The sequence below is a fragment of the Capsicum annuum genome, chromosome 10, assembly GCF_002878395.1.
Source record: "Capsicum annuum cultivar UCD-10X-F1 chromosome 10, UCD10Xv1.1, whole genome shotgun sequence".
Taxonomy (NCBI): domain Eukaryota; kingdom Viridiplantae; phylum Streptophyta; class Magnoliopsida; order Solanales; family Solanaceae; genus Capsicum; species Capsicum annuum.
This window is the reverse complement of record NC_061120.1, coordinates 196,626,083-196,642,477: the sequence shown is the minus strand read 5'-3', so window position 1 is coordinate 196,642,477 and position 16,395 is coordinate 196,626,083. Positions and strand designations below refer to the sequence as shown.

General features: G+C 34.1%; 1 pseudogene; it reads left to right on the top strand.

Annotated features, from left to right (window-relative positions):
• The window catches only part of LOC107855227, a 95,261-nt pseudogene that overhangs the window by 13,334 nt on the left and 65,532 nt on the right, over window positions 1-16,395 (top strand).

The window sequence follows — 16,395 nt, the reverse complement described above, 5'->3', positions numbered from 1 at the left end:
TTTTAGGATATATTGGTATGGCTTTGTCGTACACTCTTTCCTTAAATTTGTTTCTAGTTGCTTTAGTCCAAAACCAATGCATGCTAGAAAACTACATCATTTTAGTAGGAAGACTAGAGCAATCCATGCATATTCCTAGTGAACCGCCTGAAATAATACAAGGCAACAGACCCGATCCTTCTTGTCCTTACACTGGTAAACTGGAGATTATTGATTTAAAGGTTATTATCCAAATTTGATTTAAAGGTTAGTATCCAAATTTATTAGTTTTCTATCTTCCTTTATTCATCGACGTAGAAAAAAAATCACACAAAATTTATATTCCTAGTTAGATATCAACCAAAAGCTTCACTAGTTCTACAAGGCATTAGCTGTATAATTGAAGTTGGATATAAAATTGGAATTATTGGAAGGACAGGTAGTGGCAAAAAAAATCTTATTAGTTCCTTGTTTCTCTTGGTAGAGCCAATAGAAGTAAGGATGATCATTGATGGATTAAATATTTCAACAATCGGTATTCTTGAGCTTCAATCTTCTTTATCCATCATTCCACAAGATCCTACACTTTTTAGCGGTACTGTTAGATATAATCTTGACCCCTTGTCAGAGCACACTGATCAAGATATATGGGAGGTAACATTTCTTTATAAACATTGTCAAAACTTATCATTCTGCAGCATAGCATCCTTCAGTCTGCTGCAATATTTTTCATTTTTTCCATCTAAAGGGCTTTTCTACTGTTCTAACAGAAGCGTTATCATCACTTTCTACCAAATTCATCAATTTTTATAATCACATTCAACACTTTTATCTATTAACATAACTATTTATCTATAAAATCAGTTGTAACATATATTTCCATTGTCATCATTGTAACGCCCTGCATTTTGAGCTATAATATAGACCATGATTTTGATATGTTGATAAATCCCAAAGCCATAAATCCTATGCCAATACGGTATTTTAATTATTTGTGTAGCATGTGAATCTATTCAAGCTTGAATTTAGACCATAGAGGTCCTTCAACTCAAGGACGAGTTGAAATTATTTTGATCGATTAAGTTTTAGTGAACGTTGTAATTTTTGTCAGCTTTCATCGACTATAACTCTCTGTATATGTCGAATTAGAGAACCTACTATGTGTCAAATGATAGGTCTTCGAGTTATCTTTCAAACAATACCAATTTTGCTAAAATCCAACACCCGAGCAAAATTTATGGCCTTTTAAAGTAATATGCGTCACCTAACCAATCGCACATGGCCACTGGAAAGCATAGGCGATAGCCTAGGCGGCGCCTATGTAAACATAGGCGATGGCATAGGTGGCACCTATGTAAAGGTTTCAAGTGGCTTAAACACTCTATTTTTGGGGCAAAATGGTCTTTTTCCACCCTTACTTAGTCCTAAACACGAAATTCAGTTCCAAAGACCCCAAAATACACCTTCATTCATCAAAAGTGCTCAAGGATTCTCCTTAGGGTTTCAAAATAAAACCCAAGAAACTCAAGATTCAACCGGGGGTTTTAGAAACTAATCGCATATTTGGAATCCCCAGAACGTAGGCTTCAAGAAGTACCTATAATTTGCGCATATAGAGGTATGTGGGGTTATCTCAAAAATCTCATGGGCTTTAAAAATTCATGTTTTCAAATGGTGATTTTGAAATTATGAATATTATTATGTTTTAAACGTTTTATGATATTGATTTGGCCCTTAGGACTACTCCCAAAGTGATTTGCTATATGATATGTGTATATGCATGTGTTCTGAAAAGATGTTAACTTGAGAGCATGAATGATATGAAATTTCCTCTCTTGATGTGAATTTGTTTTAAATTTTCATATGATGTAAATTGTTTGAAAATATCTTGAAGAGCATGACATGAAATATTTTGAGAATTGATATGATTTTGACTTGAAAATGAGAAGGTTCTTCATGTTGAATACAATGGTTGAATGAGAAGAATAATGTGATATTGATGGCTTGCAAGTAGGGTATGATGATACCCTATAGAGTATGGCATGTGATTGATTTAAACAAAGTTTGAATGCATTGATTTTCATGAGAAAGGTGGATGCCCGAAGAAGGTAGCTGAGTAAAAGGGCTCATCGCTAGAAACCGTAGTTATTGATGTGGGTCGTATGATATAGTATCCTACATGGGAGGATACTAAAATAATTGGGACATCTCACATGGGGAGATTCCCTATGGTGTACTCACATGGGGGGTATACCGGCTCCAAATCCTAGCGGCTACTTGGATTGGAGGCTTGGCCGCCGAGCACCAGAGGCGGATTCCACATAGCCGTGGAATTAAATTGTAGGGTATTCCACCTAGCTCAATAGCATTACATTGGTATTGAAAACTATTACATTATTCCCATGTGTTTTCAAATAATTTGATATGAAACTGCTTTATAATGGCTCTCACCTATATTGTGTAAAAATATTATATTTTTATTTTGATTTCTCTGCGTACCAGTACTTTTGTATTAACCCTCTCTCCTCCTAGGTTTGAAGGCATAATCTAGGGGTCCAAACAACCAATAGATTCCTTTCGATAGATCGCAAAATCAAGTGGTGAGCCTTCTATATTTCAGAAGGCCTGATGTCTGCAGTTTAATTTATCATTTATTAGTTTTGAGTCTACTAGGGGCCTTGTCCCAGTTTTCAGATAGACATTTATTTTAGTCACGTAGTAGAGATTTTGCAGACGTTACAGAGATGTTGATTGAGATTGTGGGACATTATTCCCCATTATTGTTTTCATATGATTCTTGACCATGTTTCCGTTATATACTGTATCTTCCACATTTCTTTTCATATAAGTCATGTCCATGATTACCAGATAGATAAGGGGTGTTTTGGGCCTTGATGGTTCAGAATACTCGTCACGATTAGGGTCCCAGTTTGGATCGTGACAATCATGTGTGCAAGGTTTTAGGAAAATGCCAACTTCGAGATGTTGTTCAATAGAAACAAACTAGACTCTTCAGGTAATCAAAAAAACAACATATATAGCTTGATGATAACTTGAATCCATAGCCAGGACTCTTCAAAAATGTCATCGTGTACACGTTAGGCCTCCCTGATACGTGTGCAACAACATTTTTGGAGATTCCAAGCTTTCCCTTGAAAGATATGTGTCTAATTCTCGATCAACTTGTATGCTAAGGGAGCAGGATCGGTCCTGAGTTTTCTGAAAGGTTCTTTGGCACTCTCTAAGCATTTTTCTATGGCTACCAAATACTTCAGCATTACTATCAGTTTTGGTTAGTTTCGTCTTATGCTCAATTACTTTCTCTGATACCAAAAATCACTTTTTCTTATCAAAGTGTACAATACATGAGTGTGTATAATACATGAGTTTGACCTCTCTCATTTTTCTATTGATGATCATAACCATGCAATATTGTTTGCATTGGGGTGGCTGAAACTATATTCTATCGGGGATGAAAATCTCAAAAGAGAATAGTGTTTATTCTCAAATGTGTTTGCTCCTTTGTGTGGAATAGACAAATTATTATCAAAACAATGTTGCTTTTTTAAAACACCGTGTAATAAAAAATTGTTAGAATGAAAAATGTAGAAAGAGATGGAAGCAACATGGGCAATATGCTTCGACACTAGTGCTATCAAGGACAGGCAAAATAACGTAGACGTGGAGCATTTTAACTCTGACTATTAGAAAAAGACCAGGAGATGGTGTGTTGAAATACTTCATATCCAACTTAAATCAAGTATATTTTCTATCCATAGAACACTTAGAATGGCAAGAGAGATAGATGTAGACAATTATTTAGGCCTTTTGGTTGTTTTTAGGATAAACTAGCTAGAGATCAAAATTTCAGCTTCAATTATAATTGTAGATTTTGTTTTATACTAGCGGGGGAGAACAAATAGGGATGTCTAATGAAGATGAAATTTGTAATAACTCTTGCTGGTAAACATCTGCATGGCACAGGAACCATTTAACCACTTGAACTTGTCCACAGGACAATGGTATGGTACCGAGTGATGCAAATGATTCATCAAATGACCTCTCTTGTTCATGCTATACAAGATCTTATCTTTCATATTTAATTCAAATCTATGCCTATATTGATGCCATTCATTATGTTCCTGTTCTTCTATTTACATTTTCTTTTTGTTTCTATCCAAATGTGTTATGTGATCCTAAAAATTCGCAGGAAGCATCAAGTCTCTCATAAGCTTGCCTTGCTTCATGTCCCATGCAAGTAGACCGGTTGAAGTATGAGAGACTATAGATATTACTGAGGATCTGGTTAGAATTTTAGTTGGGATTGCATATGTCAATGACTTGATCGATGATTTAGACTATGCACTCAAGACCTGCGTAGAGGATTAAGAAAATTTGTGACAACTGATACCAAGCTTAAATGCACCTTCTATTCTACTGGTGATGCATAATTTCATCTCAAATGTTTATTTGATATTTGCAGCTTAATTAAAAATGTAATCATTTTAGAGTTATCATTTTTGATTTTTGGGAAAAAAATAAAGATTTGAAAAGGTGAGAAATTCATGGCATGCTAGACAAGTTAGTTGCTCGTCTCTAAATGTTGATTAAGTTTTCTGGTCTCTAATTATATCATGCTTTTGTATCAAGATTCTCGATAGCAATTTGATCTAGGATTAGAATATCGCTCGTCTGTAAAAGTTGATCAACGACCAGGATGTTGCTAGTCCTTAAAAGTTGATCTAGGAAAAGAATTTTGCTCGTCACCAAAGAGTAATTTAGGACCAAGTATTTCTCTTCCCTAAAAGATAATTAAGGAATAGGTAGTTAGTCTATTTGAGATGAGATATACCATTACTATAAGATAATTATGACGTAGTTAGTCTATATGGGATGAGATATATCGACACTAAAAGATACTTATGACCAAGATGTTAGTCTATTTGGGACCAGATATACCGTCACTAAAACATAATTATGACCAAGTAGTTAGTCTATTTGGGACGAGATATATCGTCGCAAAAGGATTATAACGACCAGGTATTTAGTCTATTGGGACAAGATATACCGTTGCTAAAAGATATTTAGGACTGAGTTTTTTACCATCTCAAAAGAATTTTAAGGACAAGCTTTGTTGATTCGTCGCTATTGAGATTTAGCAGCAGAGCTTGTTAGGATCGGACGAGACCTGTTTTTCTGTCCTAAAAGATCAATTGGGACAAGATTTGGACTTTTTGGAACCATATTTCTCTTCCTTTTAGGTTATTTTTCGTGTAGTGAAAATATGAATTTAGTAACACCTATTTTATAACTTCCAACTCCAAAACTTCTAAACCATTAACCTAATTTCCACCAAAATGGTAACCAGTTCCATGAGAAAAACTTCAATTTGAAAGTAACCGAGAAGCAGTGGCCTACGCCACCTTTATGGAACAAACTTGTTAATTTATTATAATTTTAACATTATTTTAATAATTTTTCTACCAATTCTTATGGATCTGCCACTGACCTCCCTTTACGCAATTTGTTGACTTCTCTACCTTACACTAACAATAATCTAACATTCTGTCAAACCCACATGCAACATTAACTCTTCCCCTCCAAATTCCTTTTTATCTAGTCACATAATCGTAATTTATATTTAATCCTAGGAATATTATTTATAAAACAGTATGAGAGCTTATGGATGGGGCTTACCTGAAGAAGTAATTTTCGTCTCCCCGAAGTTCAAATTGCCAACCACCCTTTGGTAGAACTTCTGCTAAGACTTCAATCAGTCCACCTTAACGTGAGTTATGTGAGAAGAAAAAATTGTAGTTTTGACCCACTACTCTTAATTAACTTAATTATTTATTACACAAAACTTTTAATAAATACTCAAAATTTATTCACAATTTTATAGGAATAGATTAAATATGTAAATTGACTAAAAAGCATGTTTCAGACCAATTGAAAACAGTAACATAACCAATTGAGGTCGTCTTGATCAAAAGTTGACCATTATTGGATTTAACTTTCTCAAACTCAATAACCCCATGGAAGGGGAGCCTTGGAGTAACTAGTAAAGTTGCTGCCATGTGACCAGGAGGTCACGGGTTTCAAGCCTTGGAAACAGACTTTGGCAGAAATGCAAGGTAAAGCTGCGTACGATATACCCTTGTGGTGGGGCCCTTTCCCGGACACCGCGCATAGCGGTAGCTTTAGTGTACCGGGCTGCCATTTTTTTTTAAACTCAATAACCCCATTAATGACTTAAATTATTTTCTTACATCTCAAAAATTGATACTAATTATTCCGTGAGTCATAAATCACGTACACAAACTACGGAGAGAGCTAAAATAAGGAAAAATGAGAAAATTTCAAAATGACTGGGAGGGTCATTATATCTTCAAACAAATATTGTTACTATAGAAAGACTTACTGTAATACAAATTACCAAAGACATATGGGAGATTTTTTTAATTAGCTGCTCATAATCCATTAATGGGAAAATAACTATAATAGTCAAATGTTCAATTTGAAGTTTTCATAACTGAAATTTATACTGGTTGGCGGAAATTTCGACTTTTGAGAGTTACCACTTAATTTTGAAAAGGAATTAAGAAACCTCTATGAAATACGTTAAATGACCCAAAACAGAAAAATCGTTTAAATTTAAAGATTCTAAGTGGTTCTTATTAATGTTTTAGGAAGGTTTTTAAACCACCTAAAATGTCCGCTAACTTGCGGTTATCCAAACTATTTGAAAACATATTTTGACTAACTTCAAAAAGATTGATTTGTTAGTGATCGATTTTTAAGCATAAACTAGTGTAAAATAGATTTAGGTGAATTAGTAGGGATTTTAACTAAGTCTAAACAAAACTAATAAGCAAATAAACACATAAAAGGAGAAAGAGAGGAGAAAGTAAAAGATTTAGTCCATTGGACGCAAATTAATGAGGCCTGTCCTAGTCTAGTTGTGCTTTCGACCCATTTTACTTGTCCTAATCTAGTTTTTGAGCTTTGGCTTGAGTCTTTATACACCTGTATTAAATTTACAGCATTGGATTTGAGACCCCAAATAAATAAATGAACGAATAAATAAGTAAATAAATAAAGAAAACAATGAATAAATAAATAAAATTAAAAACATGAGACTTTCAAGTCTCTTGGACACTTCATAGATTGGACCCATTTCTTCTTATCTCAACTCCGTGTATTCGGTCATAAGATTGATATTGGGATTTCTATAGGAATTGGTCCGATGAGGGAAATGATAGACAGTTCATGGTGAACTCAGACACAACATATTCACATGCAACAAAATAATAGAAAAAGGATTAAGATTTAAATTAACCAGTTTGATCTTATATAACTAATCGCACGTTATAATGCGGATAATAATCACTCATGAAATTCAAATCCATACAAGATCCTTCAAAGAAAGCATGAGAAAATTTTAACAGTCTCTGTCAAGTGAGAGTTTAGGAGAAGGCTTAATTCATGGAAAACGAATCAATAAAGTGTGGAGAGATTCTCATAGATTCACTAATTACAAGAGTGCAATTCTGTTTTTTCTTACGATAAAGCATCAAATTTCGATCACACCAAGAAGGAAAACAACAAAAATTTAAATATCAATGAGGATTGCTAAAGTTTCCAGGGGCCTAAAACAACATGAGTTTGTATTTATACTTAAATCGATGACATAATAACATCATAAAATAATTCTATATACGAGAATGATATTCGCACAAACCAATATTGATAATGGAAAACTCATGAACCAAACAAACTCTCAAAATTTCCTTTTTGATCCCAAAGGAAAGAAAACCTCTAACTATTTGCAGGAAATCAATATTGATAATGAACAAAACAACTCCCAAAGTTTCTGCTTTTAATCCCAAAGACAACTTCTAACTATTGCAGGAAACCAATATTGACAGTGGAAGATTCATGAACAAAACAAACTCCCAAAGTTTTCCCTTTTAATCCCAAAGAAAACTTCTAACTATTATAGGAAATCAATATTGACAGTGGAAAGCTCATGAACCAAACAAACTCTCAAAATTCCCTTTTTTATCCCAAAGAAAAGAAAACCTCTAACCATTTGTAGGAAATTAATATTGGCAGTGAACAAAACAAACTTCCAAGATTTCCCCTATAATCCCAAAGAAGACTTCTAACTATTGCAGGAAATTGATATTGATAGTAGAAGGTTCATGAACAAAACAAACTCGGAAATCGATATTGATAGTAGAAGATTCATGAACAAAATAAACTCTCAAAATTCCTCTTTTCGGTCCTAAATAGGATCCCTAACCACTGTAGGGTGCAAAAAAAAATAAAACAAACTAAAAAGAACTTATTATTAGCAACAACAAGCACAAAACTTGAATTGCAGCTATTCTCCATATGTAGCCTTACAAAAATCTGAAAGTTTTAGATCCTGAAATCTATAGTTAAAGAAATTCCATGAACCAAGATCAAGAGAGAATATGCAAAATGCATGACTTTTCAACGTTAAATGCAACAAAGAAGACCAAATTTTAGTATACAAAGTTTTGTAATTTTGACAGCAGACAACACTCAGCAATAGAGACCCCATCACCTTTTTTTTATTCAAGCATAAAACACAAGCCATCACTGTATACAACTTTACCTTACCACATTCGACAATACGATTCACACACACTCACACGGCCAGCTCACCATATACTTCGCCCCATTTTATTCCCAATGGATACCCATAAACAATAAAATAATATATATATAACAATGATTATGAGCTACATAGAAAACTCATACGCATCATCCCACCACACACATAGAGCAAACATATATCGATGCAAAAGAGAGGAAATAAATGGGAAGTAGCGAGCTCATTCAAACAGTCCAATTAAAAACCAAAACACAATAATCCTTCGACAAACCAGAGTAACAACTATCACAAAAAATAATTCCTACAACCCTCACGGCCATCTACAGCAGACAACCCAGCATACGGTACTACTAAAAGTTTTCTCACAACTATAGAAGGTTGAGAGGAAGTAGAAATAATTGAAAGCTTAAAAGAAATAGGAAATTACCTGTTTGAGAGCACAAAACAGGACTACTAGCTGACGTCGGACTCCACCACCACTGGAAAGTTCAATGCTATGACTCCAAAAGCTTCGAGCAGTTGTCGATTTTTATACAAAAGAACTTCTACTAAAAAAATCTATATTTCTTTTCTTCAGAAATTTTTGCAATTTTTTTGAACCCCCTTTTTAGCTCTAAGGAGAGATATTTATAGCAAGAGTCTCAGAATCCATTCTTGAGGCTCATCCGATGTGGAATTAGGATATTTGGAGGACAATTTCAGAATTCACAATAAAGGGGAAATTCAAATTTAGCTCTGGGTAGGATTTTCCACCAACAAATTGAATGAATTTTTTGTGTTTCCTCATAAAATACAAAATTCAACCATCAATAGAATTGAGGAATCCCCTTTCTTTTATGAGCCTATGAAAATTGCACAAATATGTATGAAATTATACTAATTAACCCAAGATTCTAGGAATTTAACCATTGGAGAGGCCACCTAAGCACTTCTAGAAAATTCTTGGCATCTTTTTCATATAAAATCGGCATGGTATGTGTGGGTTTAATTACATGTCGGGTTTGGAGAAGAAACGAATGGTGGTGCTTTGCTGGGTCAATATCTGATCGAAACTGAGTCGGGTATTGTTGTGCTGTTAACGTTGATTTCATTTGGCTATTGTGTATTATCATTGTGGTTGTTTATTGTTTGAATGGTTGTTGATTTTTGTTGGCTATTGTTTGAAGGAAATAAAGAAAAAGGCTGAACCGAGTTGGGTCTTGAATTGGATAGGGATGAAATTATTGAGATAGGATGCTGATGTTGTTGATTAGCTGATTTGGGATGGTTGGTAAAAAGATATGGGCTTGGACGAATTAGGTTAGAATTGGTTTAATTGGGATTAAAATAACCCCAATTACATTTAATTGGATCAAAATAATCCTAATTAAATTTATTTGGATTAAAATAAACCTAACTAAATTTAACTAGATTAAAATAAACCTAATTACATTAGAAGTTTGATAATTTTTGGGATTCTTTAAAAAAAATAACCTCAATTAGACTGAAGGTTATTCAAAAAGTAATTTCTATTAAGATTTAGTCTATTCTATTTAAATTATGATCAAATTAAAAGTTAATTGGCCAGTTGCATTGCAATTGTAACCAATGACGATACTATCACGACTCGAGACAAGAACTTGGCCGCGACGAGCATCCCAAACAATGAAGGCCCGAGCACCCTTCACTATTTGGCAATCATGTGTACATTCATATTCTATAGAAAAAAATAAGGAAATGAACAACAATATAGAATCATGGTCAATATTATAATTTAATTGAACAAATTCGGAATGAAATCCATAGATCTCTAACAGTATCTAACATCAGTATCTAAAATCTCTATACATTGAATACAACATCTTGTCTAGAACTGGGACAAGGCCCCCAGTCAGACTGTAAAACAAAAGAAATAACAATGTTTAATGACCCGACCTTTCAAAAAAGAGAAGGCTCACCAATTACAACTTTTGACACACAAGTCTACTGCTAAACGGGACCCCAGGACTATGCCTCAGATCCTAAAATAGAGGGGGTTAGTAAAAAGGTACTAGTGTGTGAAACAACCCAAAATATTATGCATTTATACAAAATAAGTGAGAGCATTTCACAATAACATTGAACATTATATAAGTAAAATACATGGGCATATTTAATAAATTTCAAATCAATTCTTGACAACCTTGACTCATTTTTTGTCATTATTAGAAGCTAATCGGTACACCCTACAATTCTGTAATTCCATGAGCTAAGTGAAATTTGCCCTTGACTCGGCAGCGAAGCCCCCAATCAAAGTAGTCGCCAGGATTGAAGATGGTGATACCCCACATGTGAGCACATCATAGGAATCCCACCATGTGAGATGTCAAAATTATTTTATTATCTTTCATGTAGGATACAATATTATAAGTCCTACATCGGCAACTATGGTTTCCATCGATGAGCCCTTACACTCAAATGCCTTCTTCGGGTGACCAACTAGCTCTCTAAAGTCCAAATTTTAGTTCTTTAAAACAAAAATGATTCATACAATAAAAATATTCAATACTTATCTTGTTAAGGACATATAATCACTGGGTATCATCATACCTTAACTTGCAAATCAATCAAATCACATCACATCATATCTGCAATCCTTTTCACTTTTTATCATATTATTGACCAACCATAGTTTTAAAAATTAGGTAAAAGAGAGTTGTACAAGAAATTTTCATTCAAATTCCATCAAAATACTCTACTCTCAATTGTACAATCAATAGGTAGTCATTTTATGCTTACATAGTTCAAAATCCTTAGAAGTTGTTAATTTTGACAAAATAAATGTTTTCCATTTAGAATCACCCTCTCAACATATCATAAACCATGTAGTTTCATGATCATCAGTAAAGCATTCACCATTTAGTTTTCTTTCATGAAATCCACACCTTTACACAAACCACAACACTTGAAATCAAAGATATCATAAAGGAGAGGGATTTTTATCAAGCATTCTCTCAATTAAAATCTTCATTACTAATGAAAAAATATGTACATAGTTATATTTAAGTTTCATGAGAAATATTTCAAAAAACCATAAGCACTACCCAAACAATTCCATGCCACTTACTTTTTTGTAACAATATCAAAACTCTTCTTTATAAACATATTTAGGGATCTTTAATCTTGTCAAAATAGTAAAAATTATGCCAATTGTGTTTAGAGTAGTCTCAAATACCTTAAGTTATTTAGTTCGAGAATGGAACTCTAGTCTTGACTCTTTTTTTAGGAAATCTTGGATTAAAAGGATTGAATTTTTGCCTTAGAGAAAACCCTAAATTCTCTTGTTCTTGAGGGTAAAGAGGATTTGATATATTTTAAAACTGATAATTGTTGATTAATAAAGTTTAGATTATAATTTAATTTGTGTGTGAAGTTTTTGGGGAGGAAAAGTTCCAAAATGCCCATTAAAAACACACTTTTTGGGCGATTCGACCTCAATTGATGGTTTGGTTGATGGACCGTCAGTCTAGTGATGGACCATCATTCAAACCATTAGTTATTGGACATAAAAGTAGCTTAATTCTTCAGGATTTATGGGAAACTTGATGGGCAATCACTGGTTTGATGGTCTGTCAGTCTGGCCATCTCACTTCGGCAGACTAATACCTCTCAATAAAATGGACATAAATTTTTACCATATTATCTGATTAAGGAAAAACTAGGGGAGTTGAAAATAATACTCAAATACCTTTAATTTGATATATAGTATACCCTTAAACTCATTATATTCAAGAAGTTATGGTCGATGAAAGTTGACCCAAGTTTAGACTTTCACTAAAACCTAATTAATAGGAAAATTTTCAACTCTCCTTTGGATTAAGGGACCTCTATGATCTTAATTCATGATCAACTATGTTCCCACACTACATAATTTGTCAAAACACTAAATTTGCATACGAGTTAGTCTTTTGCAACTTTCATGCATAGGAATGACAGTTTATGTTCTAGCCCGAAATGTGGGTTGTTACAGATACCCTATTTTTGATGTGCACAAAGATATTAAGAAAGAAACAACTTTTCAAAGAAGATATGTTTTACAGATTCTAAAACTGGGCTTAAGAGAGTTAGATGGTTATCCAAAGAAGGCACAGGTTAGATGACTCATAGCTCAAAACTGTGATTTACTGACATAGGTTCATGTTTGACTGAAAGTGAATTGTACGTTTGCGATGGCCCTGTAGAATAGTAGAGATATAAAGAATCCAAACCTTATGAAAAACTTGGGGTGGTGGCTTAGCCGTCGAGTCAAGAGAGGATTCCTTATATCCCACGGAATTACAGATTGTAGGGTGTACCATCTAGCTCAGAAGAGAAATAAAGAGTAGAGTCATGATTTTAAGAAAGTGTTTTGAAATTTATCAAACAATGCCCATGCATTTTTACAATATCGTATGTAAACTATTTTATGAATTGCTCTCCCTTATGTTGTATAAAATACATTATTTTTTATTGCTCTGTATACCAGTATATTTGTATTGACCCCTTATATTTTAGGATCTTAGGCACAATCCTGGGGTCCTGCTAAGCCGTAGATTGATTTGTCAGACGATTGAAGTTGGTGAGCCTCCCATATTTTGGAAGGCCTTGTCTCATGTTTTGAATGGATTTGGGTTTTGTTCAAATTATAACCGTATGGTTTTGTTGAAATTAGATAACCATGATTCTATTTTGTTTTTTGCATCTTTATAGTATATGAATTGTGTATATGATCGCCAATTCGAGAGGCTCTCAGGTCTTCATGGTTTAGGATACCCTTCGTAGTAAGGGCCTCGATTCGGGTTGTGATATCCGCATAGTCAATTGATCAACTGTATAATATTTGACTTAGATTCATAATCTACTCAAATTCTATGTTTACCATTTTTCCAGCCTAAAATTGATTTAGGCATATTAAAGTCGAAATGAAACTATTCATCATCTGAACAAAACAACAGTGTTTCCCAGTTCAATTTTCAATAGGTCATAAACTAGATTAGAATCATTTTTAACATCACTAGATGCATTTGTGGATTCTCTAACATGATGGTTTCTAGAAGCATTGATCACTTAACAACTTTTTTCTAGAATAAATCTATGTCCTTAATGCTACCTAAAACAAACATCTAGGGATCTTAATCTTAAACTCCTCTGCCAACTTAAACACGAGTTTTCCATGATCATAAGGGCATTACAGAATCTACCTTGGGTTAGTAGTCATGTATGTTGTGCTCTTCTAGTCTCAACAATGATGGAACCTTTTGTATTTTCTTTCTAGTTGAGCATGACCTATTTATTAGTTGGCATCCTATAACTTGAAAAGATTCACATGAAATGGCTACTCTTTCTCCCATTTCATGATCACCTATGATTTGAGAAGTTGTCATTATAACTTTCTTGCTTGGACTTACCTTGACTTAGTTGGATAGATGTAGGAAGATGTTATTACAGTACGAATAATATAGGGTTGATAAGGGACAACCCCGTACATCTCTCACTTGACATCATTAAGTTTCAACACTACTCCACTCTAACATGATGGTTTCTAGAAGCATTGATCACTTAAAAACTTTTTTATAGAATAAATCTATGTCCTTAATGCTACCTGAAACAAATATCTAGGGATCTTAATCTTGAACTCCTCTGCCAACTTAAGCACGAGTTTGCCATGATGGTAAGGGCCTTGCAGAATCCACCTGGGGTTAGTAGTCATGTATGTTATGCTCCTCTATGGAACCTTTTGTATTTACTTTCTAGCTGAGCATGACCTTTTTATTAGTTGGCATCCTGCAACTTAAAAAGATTCACATGAAATGCCTACTCTTTCTCCCATTTCATGATCACCTATGATTTGAGAAGTTGTCAGTATAAATTTCTTGCTTGGCCTTACCTTGACTTATTTGGATAGATATAGGAAGATGTTATTACAGTATGAACAATATAGGGGTTGAGAAGGACAACCCTACACATCTCTCACTCGACATCATTAAGTTTCAACACTACCCCACCCTACCAAGACATGATATTTGGTAGTTGGTGGAGGAGGATGGGAACAAGTGGAGGAAGGATAAGGTGTTGGACTGTATTTGATAATGAAATTATAAAGTCAGGAGTCAAACCATTATATATTATAACACAACGGTATTTCGTTACTTAAAATGTGCATGAAATAAGCCCTTAAGATCTTAATATCAAAGATAAGCACCTAAGATTGGGTTTGAATTTGTTGGGGGTATTCTTAGGCTTAGAAAAAACCCCTGTATCCCAAAATAGGCACCCCATGACAGCCCCGTGCCATGAAAGAGCTCGTGATAGTCTACTGCCTTGGCCTCGTATTGAGTGTTGCGCTATGAGCCTCTAGGTTTGCATCAGGGTTCATGCTGTGAACCTCCTGGATAGCGATGGGGGTCACACCATGAATCCCCTCTCCATGCATCGATTAGCTTTGTTTTAGTTATATTTTAAAGATGCTAAATATCTTTTCACACCCTTAAGTCTTTTCCAATACTCTATGTAAGTGATTAGGGTCAACAAAATAACTTTTTATCTCATAGATCTCCTAACCATCATTCAAAGAGCAAAACAGGAGAAAACCACCAAAGATATGGGAATTCTAAGCTTTTAGAGTCTATTTACATTACGTTCTCTCCATTTCAAGGTATGCAAAACTATCTTAACTCTCATGGGAACAAGTATGATGTTTTAGTAACTCTATGTCATATATCTATGAACTAATTCATTGAAATTGATTAAAAATCATGAATTACAAAACCACTTTCTATGATGTATTATGAATTTACTATGGGGCTTTGAAGAACTTGAGATTTGATTGATATATACATGTTACAAGTTTTAAAGTGTTTGAACTGTGAAACCCCCAATTTATGACAAGAATTATGTGTTTTACAATTGTTGTAGGTTCTCAAATGAGTTTGAAAATATTGATATTTTGAATGGTTTTTCATTAACTTATGCACTAATTTCCTTATATGATTTCCAAAGAGAAGTTAATGTATTCCCATGTAATACTTAGTAAGATCCTAAGCTCAATTCAACTCCTAGTTGCATGCTTAAAGGTCCAAGGCTTGAAAATCTCTCTAAGTATTGAGGACTTAGTCGTTTTCACGACCCCTAAACTTTATGGAAATTTAGTTTGGCCTTTCTGACCTTAAATGTTGGTTTTTAAGTTGATTCATGGTTAGGGAGGTTAAAAGTGTATCTCAAGTGAGTTTTGAGATTTTTGGATGAGGTTTGAGAAATGTTGGATCTCTAAAATAGTGAAGTAATATGATAACGCTGCGATGCATTGCTCTCTCCCATGGTGAGAAGCTCTTCAATGAGTTTCTCTCTTCCCCATAGAAATATACACGATGTGTTGCTCTGTCTTGCACAGTGTAATGGTTTGAGTGACCAAGGGGAATTTAGGTTATTTCCCCTCATCCTATTTTATCCGTAACATGATTTGGGGTTTCCAAAAGGGCATTATTCACCCCTTTCACTCCAAATTGCTCTCAACAAGCCCTTCTTCTTCCCTAGGAACAAATTCAAGCTTCATTCTCAAGAAATCAAGAGTTCAAGATTTCAATCCAAGATATCTTCAAGAATTTAGTTTTTATGGTATGTAGGATGTTCATCCATGGGTCCCTTTCACCCATGGAGCCCTAAAACCTCTTTTGGTTTAATTTATGAGTTTCTACATGTTCAAGGTAAAATAAATCCATGATTCCCTTGTTAATTTAATTACAAGTTATGGTTAAAAGTATTTTTACGTGGAATGA